Source organism: Coregonus lavaretus (assembly GCF_964263955.1).
Source record: "Coregonus lavaretus genome assembly, chromosome: 32".
NCBI lineage: Eukaryota > Metazoa > Chordata > Actinopteri > Salmoniformes > Salmonidae > Coregonus > Coregonus lavaretus.
Genome location: NC_140019.1, coordinates 32090486 through 32097070, shown reverse-complemented (window position 1 = coordinate 32097070; position 6585 = coordinate 32090486). Strand labels below are relative to the sequence as shown.

The following is a 6585-nucleotide window of genomic DNA, read 5'->3' as shown; positions in this document are numbered from 1 at the left end:
GCAGATTCCCCATATGGACAGATCCCTTATAATAAAATAAATATATAATTATTAGCCTATTGTTATGAACACACACACGCGCGCGCGCGCGCGCTCGCGCACACACACACACACACACACACACACACACACACACACACACACACACACACACACACACACACACGCACACACACACACACACACCGGTAATAACAGAATATCAGGTGGTTTGTTGGTAGGACGAAAGGGGGAAGCCCCGCATTAGAACCTCCACCGGATGGCGGTATGAGGCAGTCCCTGTATGAGGCAGAGTGTGTGCGTGGGAGTTCCTCCTTTCGCCATTCCGGGGTGTCGCCGCACTACAGAGCGCACTGAGGGAGTCCTGCGAAGAGAGGCAGACTAGTACGCTCCAGGCCTCTTCACACCTTCATCCAGGCCACACGGTGCCCCAGCATGCCCCAGAAGACAGGTATCCGCTCATTCTTCCCCCAGAGAACCGCCGCAGACCTCCCCAGCAGCCACGTTTGAAAGATTACGGAGACACCGAGGGATGCTACTGCAGCAAACGCACCCCGCAACTGCAAACATTCTCGACGTCTGCCCGAGGACCAGAAACATTTGGTTGGCCCCTGACAGAAGCCACCGAGGATGTCCGACAGCGGTGCGAGCATGAACTCCGACGATCGGCCGGTTAAAAGTACGCACAATTATATTGGGATGCTTATGCATTAATGTTGTGGGGGCATTGGCTTTGCATTGGCTGCAAACATGGCTGCAATAATCTCGATATGTGATTGCATGTGTATGTGTGTGTGTGTGTGCATCCCCTTTTCTCCCCCGTTGTTATTTCCCCCCAATAAAAAAACAAAAACACTTTAAGCTATTGGATGGTGAGTCACTGATGAAACAGCAACATAGTCGAGCTATTGATGCCAGTGTTTGATGATTGACACTGCCGCCTTTTTGAGTCCTCAAAAATATGTTTTAGGTTCTGAATGCCGAGAGGGTGATGCGACCTGTGCACTATAAGGAAATACCCCCTTATTTCTTATTATGGGGAATGTCTCTCCGCGCGCACTGAGTGACATGGTGATGCTGCATGAACTCGCTTTATGCGCCCCGCGCCTTGTGGTATTCTGAAGTAGGCCTACATGTACCCACCAGAGAGAGAGAGAGAGAGAGAGAGAGAGAGTCTGTGTGTGTGTGTGTTAGAGAGAGAGAGAGAGAGAGAGAGAGCGAGAGAGAGAGAGAGAGAGAGAGAGCGAGAGAGAGAGAGAGAGAGAGAGAGAGAGAGAGAGAGAGAGAGAGAGAGAGAGAATAGGATCTCTTTTCAATGAAACATTTCTGGCAGTTTGACGATGACAGCGAAAGGAAGACTCAAAGGTAAAATTATAATTGGTTACATTGTTTTATTTCATTTAGGGATCTAAGGCCTGTGTGTAGGCTATTAGATGTTGATGAAATGGGTAGGTGTCACAAGTTAATACATGGATCCGTGGAAGTGACGATGTGAATAGAGGATATGTTTTGGGACTTGCCATTTATCCATCCCTGAACCATTCTTGGTGAGGTCCCTTACGTTGGCGTTATCGGAGTGTTCATAGCCATGACATTAACTGCTGTGAGAGCTCTATAGCTTGGTCTACATTGTCGATGTCTAGATTTGACTCACATCGTCAGGCAATTGATTCGTTTGATTGTTTTTAGGATGCAACTTGCGAGGTAGAAGAGACTCGATTCGGTTCCATATATGGCTTTAATATGGGAGCTCATAATGTAATCCATCCTGCACCTATGGTTGTGTTCTTATTATTGTGTGTTTGAAACGTAATATGGTGCATATGTCGCGTTATTAACGTTTCTCAGTGCTCCCTCACGCTAAATTATGCCTAAAGAAATTATGAGCATCTGCACAAATTGTGCGTAAAGTCTCACTTTCCTCGCTAGCCTATATTTATTGGCCTCCCGGATCTTTCTGTCTCACTGAGAGCCAAATGAGAGCCAAAATGGAGTTTCGGAACGCTTAGTTGCGTATCGGCATATTGTATGTAGCCAATTGCCTTCATTAAGGCAGCATATACTGTTTTTATTGCATCATTGGATTATGGAACATTTAATGTGTTTATGAAGAGCGGCTTTTACGCGTGGGCGGCATCAGACGAGGTGATGGAGGTTCAGCGAGCCTTAGTACACCGTATTTGCACAGATTGTCATGTTTATCGGGGTCACAACAACCCTGGCAGTGTGTGTACTGTGTGCACGTAGTCACATGCGACGATGCCTAACTGGGAGTTTATCGCGGGTTTCTGGTGTGGAAGAAAAAGTGGACGCGGGGCTGATTGACACTATCGGGAAAGCCCGGGTTTTCCTTGTGAGGTGCGTTTGGCTGGGTGTATGTGCATGTGCATGTGCGCCGCGTGTGCAAGTACGCGCGCATGTTTTTGTGTGAGTGTGGTGTGTGTGTGTGTGTGTGTGTGTATTTGAATGCAGCTGGGCAGCGGGCTATAGTGCTCAGCTAAACAGCAGTATGCAACCCCATACACACATAATCAATGCCACGGTGAGAATAGAATGTAGCCTAGAGGAGAGAGACACATCACAGTGAGAAATAACATTTCAGAGGAGAGGAGGGAGCCCAGAAAGCACATGTGTAGGGCAGGCCTATAGTGAACTGAGCACAGTATGGCTACAGTAGGCCTATAAATGGTAAGGGAGCCCAGACGGTTGGTTTGTTACACCCAGAGATGGGCGTGTGTAGGCTACTGTAGATGGATTAGGAGAGCGTGGGATCGGATGGAGGGATCAGGAGGATTTGGAAGAGAGAGAGCACAACAGCAGATGAATGGAGGCACTGGACCGGGACGGAGTGTGGGCGAGGTGAGGAGAGGCAGGAGAGGAAAGAGAGAATGTGACAGGCACACTGAGGAGGTGAAGTAGATGAGAAGAGAGAGAGAGAAAGAGATGGAGGATTGCATGATGTAGGCTGATGGACAGACAGAATCTCCCAGGACCAATAGGATCTTCTGATCCTGTGGACTATATCCAATCTAATGGCTCAGATTTGCAAACCGTTCTCACCAGATTTGATATGAAAGACCAATGATTTTCAATCCTGGTGAACCACATGATGTGCAGGATTTTATTCCAGCCCAGCACTAACACACATATTTGATTCAATAATCAACTATTGTCAAAGCCCTAGATTAGGCCTGGTTGTTGACATTTAGAGGAGGCAGGGAAAGGATGGGAGGTTAGGACACAAGGAAAGACTATTGAAGAAGAACCTGAGTCACCTTTCCTCACATGCCTTGCATGTAACCTTAAAAAAACCATTGTGACTATCCATGGCCATACTAGTGCTCTCCTCATGACCCACTTTCTGAGGAAAGTTGCTACTAACCCAGCTGTCTTTTATTTCTCTAGTGACTCATGCAATCTCTTCAAGTTGATAGGCTATCAGGTATTACATTAGAGCATTTTCAGGCAAAGAGATTGAGCCTTTTATTCCTGCATACCAGTCAGAGAATAGAAGCAATCATCAGAGATCTCTCCATTCCGCAGCCTTACTCTGCAAAGAGGCCTTGTCTGAATGGTTCACATACTGTATATTATATGCAATAAATAAAAGATAGATGGGATTGGATGAGCCACCATTTTTCTAAGCTATTTAACCTATTCAGCACTGTCAGATCAGTGATCAGTAATGAGGTAGGAAGGAAGGAAGGAAGGAAGGTTGGAAGGATGGATTTTTAGTTCATGAATACAAGCATGCACGCACACACACACACACACAAATGCGTACACAGTACACACACACACACGCACACGCACGCACACACACACACACACACACACACACACACACACACACACACACACACACGCACACACATACACACACACACACACACACACACACACACACACACACACACACACACACACACACACACACACACACACACACACACACACACACACACACACACACCTTGCGCCCTGTGGGTGTGTACATCTGTATGTGTGTGTGTGTACAGTTAGTGTGAGTGTGTGTGAGTGTGTGTACAGTTAGTATTCAAGTGTGTGTGTGTGTGTGTGAGTGTGTGTGTGTGTACAGTTAGTATTCGTGTGTGTGAGTGTGTGTACAGTTAGTATTCAAGTGTGTGTGTGTGTGTGTGTGAGTGTGTGTGTGTGTACAGTTAGTATTCATGTGTGTGTGTGTGTGTGTGTACAGTTAGTATTCATGTGTGTGTGTGTGAGTGAGTGTGTGTACAGTTAGTATTCATGTGTGTGTGTGTGTGTGTACAGTTAGTATTCATGTGTGTGTGTGTGTGTGTACAGTTAGTATTCATGTGTGTGTGTGTGAGTGAGTGTGTGTAAAGTTAGTATTCGTGTGTGTGTGTGTGTGTGAGTGTGTGTACAGTTAGTATTCATGTGTGTGTGTGTGTGAGTGAGTGTGTGTACAGTTAGTATTCGTGTGTGTGTGTGTGTGTGAGTGTGTGTACAGTTAATATTCATGTGTCTGTGTGTGTGAGTGAGTGTGTGTACAGTTAGTATTCGTGTGTGTGTGTGTGTGTGAGTGTGTGTACAGTTAGTATTCATGTGTGTGTGTGTGTGTGTACAGTTAGTATTCATGTGTGTGTGTGTGAGTGAGTGTGTGTAAAGTTAGTATTCGTGTGTGTGTGTGTGTGTGAGTGTGTGTACAGTTAGTATTCATGTGTGTGTGTGTGTGAGTGAGTGTGTGTACAGTTAGTATTCGTGTGTGTGTGTGTGTGTGTGTGAGTGTGTGTACAGTTAATATTCATGTGTCTGTGTGTGTGAGTGAGTGTGTGTACAGTTAGTATTCGTGTGTGTGTGTGTGTGTGTGTGTGTGAGTGTGTGTACAGTTAGTATTAATGTGTGTGTGTGAGTATGTGTACAGTAAATATTCATGTGTGTGTGTGTGTGAGGGGGGCTTTGTGTGAGCGTATGCCAGCGGGGGTGCCCGTAGTGAGGTGGGTCACACGTTGAGAGTTTTCTCTTAGTCCTGTGCATACTATGGCAGGACAGAGTATTTATCTATGCCATTTAGAGTATGTAGGGAGGGAGAGAAGGAGGGAGAGGAGTACAGAGAGAAAGGAAAGGAGGTAGAGAGAGAGAGAGAGGTACAGAGAGAAAGGAAAGGAGGTAGAGAGGGAGAGGGGTAGAGGTACAGAGAGAAAGGAAAGGAGGTAGAGAGAGAGAGAGGTAGAGGTACAGAGAGAAAGGAAAGGAGGTAGAGAGGGAGAGGGGTAGAGGTACAGAGAGAAAGGAAAGGAGGTAGAGAGAGAGTGAGGTAGAGGTACAGAGAGAAAGGAAATGAGGTAGAGAGGGAGAGGGGTAGAGGTACAGAGAGAAAGGAAAGGAGGTAGAGAGAGAGTGAGGTACAGAGAGAAAGGAAATGAGGTAGAGAGGGAGAGGGATAGAGGTACAGAGAGAAAGGAAAGGAGGTAGAGAGAGAGTGAGGTACAGAGAGAAAGGAAATGAGGTAGAGAGGGAGAGGGGTAGAGGTACAGAGAGAAGGGAAAGGAGGTAGAGAGAGAGAGAGGTACAGAGAGAGAAAGAGAGGGATTGTCTAATGAGGACATGCTGTTAGGGGATGGACCGTTGTTTCTGTCAGTGTGTGTGTGTGTGTGTGAGCATATGTACAGCGATGGTCCTTCATGTGTGAGGCGTGCACACACACACACCTTCAAAGACCCATGGATCTGTGCTAGGCTGCTAGCTGATCTGGGTCAGAGATGGTAGAGGCATGAACACACACACGCACACATACACACACACACACACATACATGTAGACATACACACACGCATGTACACACACATGTACGCACGCACACACACACACACACACACACACACACACACACACACACACACACACACACACACACACACACACACACACACACACACACACACACACACACACACACACACACACACACACACACACACACACACACAAACACACAAGCATGTGCACTATCACACCCCTCCTCCCTTCTTCTTTTGCACTCTCTCACTCCTCTCGTTCAATGCTCCCATTCTTTCATCACTCAGTTCCTCCCTCTCATTTATTTATGCAAAGACAGGCTGTAGGATGAACAGATCTCCTGAGATGTGTCGTATCGTTCTCCACGAGGTCTTGCAGAGGCCAACGTATTGAGACAGAAACAGATTCCTCACACGCAGTCAACAACACACACCAAGACGCCACGGGGAAACGCACGCCACGGGGAAACGCAGCAATGGTTTTTTGAACCAATGGCAAATGCAGAGCTGTCAGGTCTAACTACAGCAGATGTGTTGATAAAAGACACTTTAGTGTTTTTCAACTGTTTGTACATATACAGTAGTAGGCTAATAAGGCATGAGGGGGTGTGGTATATGGCCAATATACCACGGCTAAGGGCAGTTTCCACGACACAACGTGGAGTGCCTGGATACAGCCCTTAGCCGTGGTATATTGGCCATATACCACAAACCCCTGAGGTGTCTTATTGCTATTATAAAATGGTAACCAACGTAATTAAAAATAAAATAAATGTAAAAAGTAAAAATACATGTTTTGTCATACCCG

At 46.4% G+C, this 6585-nt stretch overlaps 1 pseudogene across 1 annotated transcript in view; it reads left to right on the top strand.

The window, feature by feature from the left end:
- The first annotated feature begins 630 nt into the window (after positions 1 to 630).
- The window catches only part of LOC311107804 (protein phosphatase 3 catalytic subunit alpha-like), a 42917-nt pseudogene continuing 36962 nt past the window's right edge, over positions 631 to 6585 (top strand). Inside the window, exon 1 of the transcript XR_014615883.1 lies at positions 631 to 679. The product of XR_014615883.1 is annotated as a protein phosphatase 3 catalytic subunit alpha-like (transcript). The remainder of the gene's footprint in view (positions 680 to 6585) is intronic.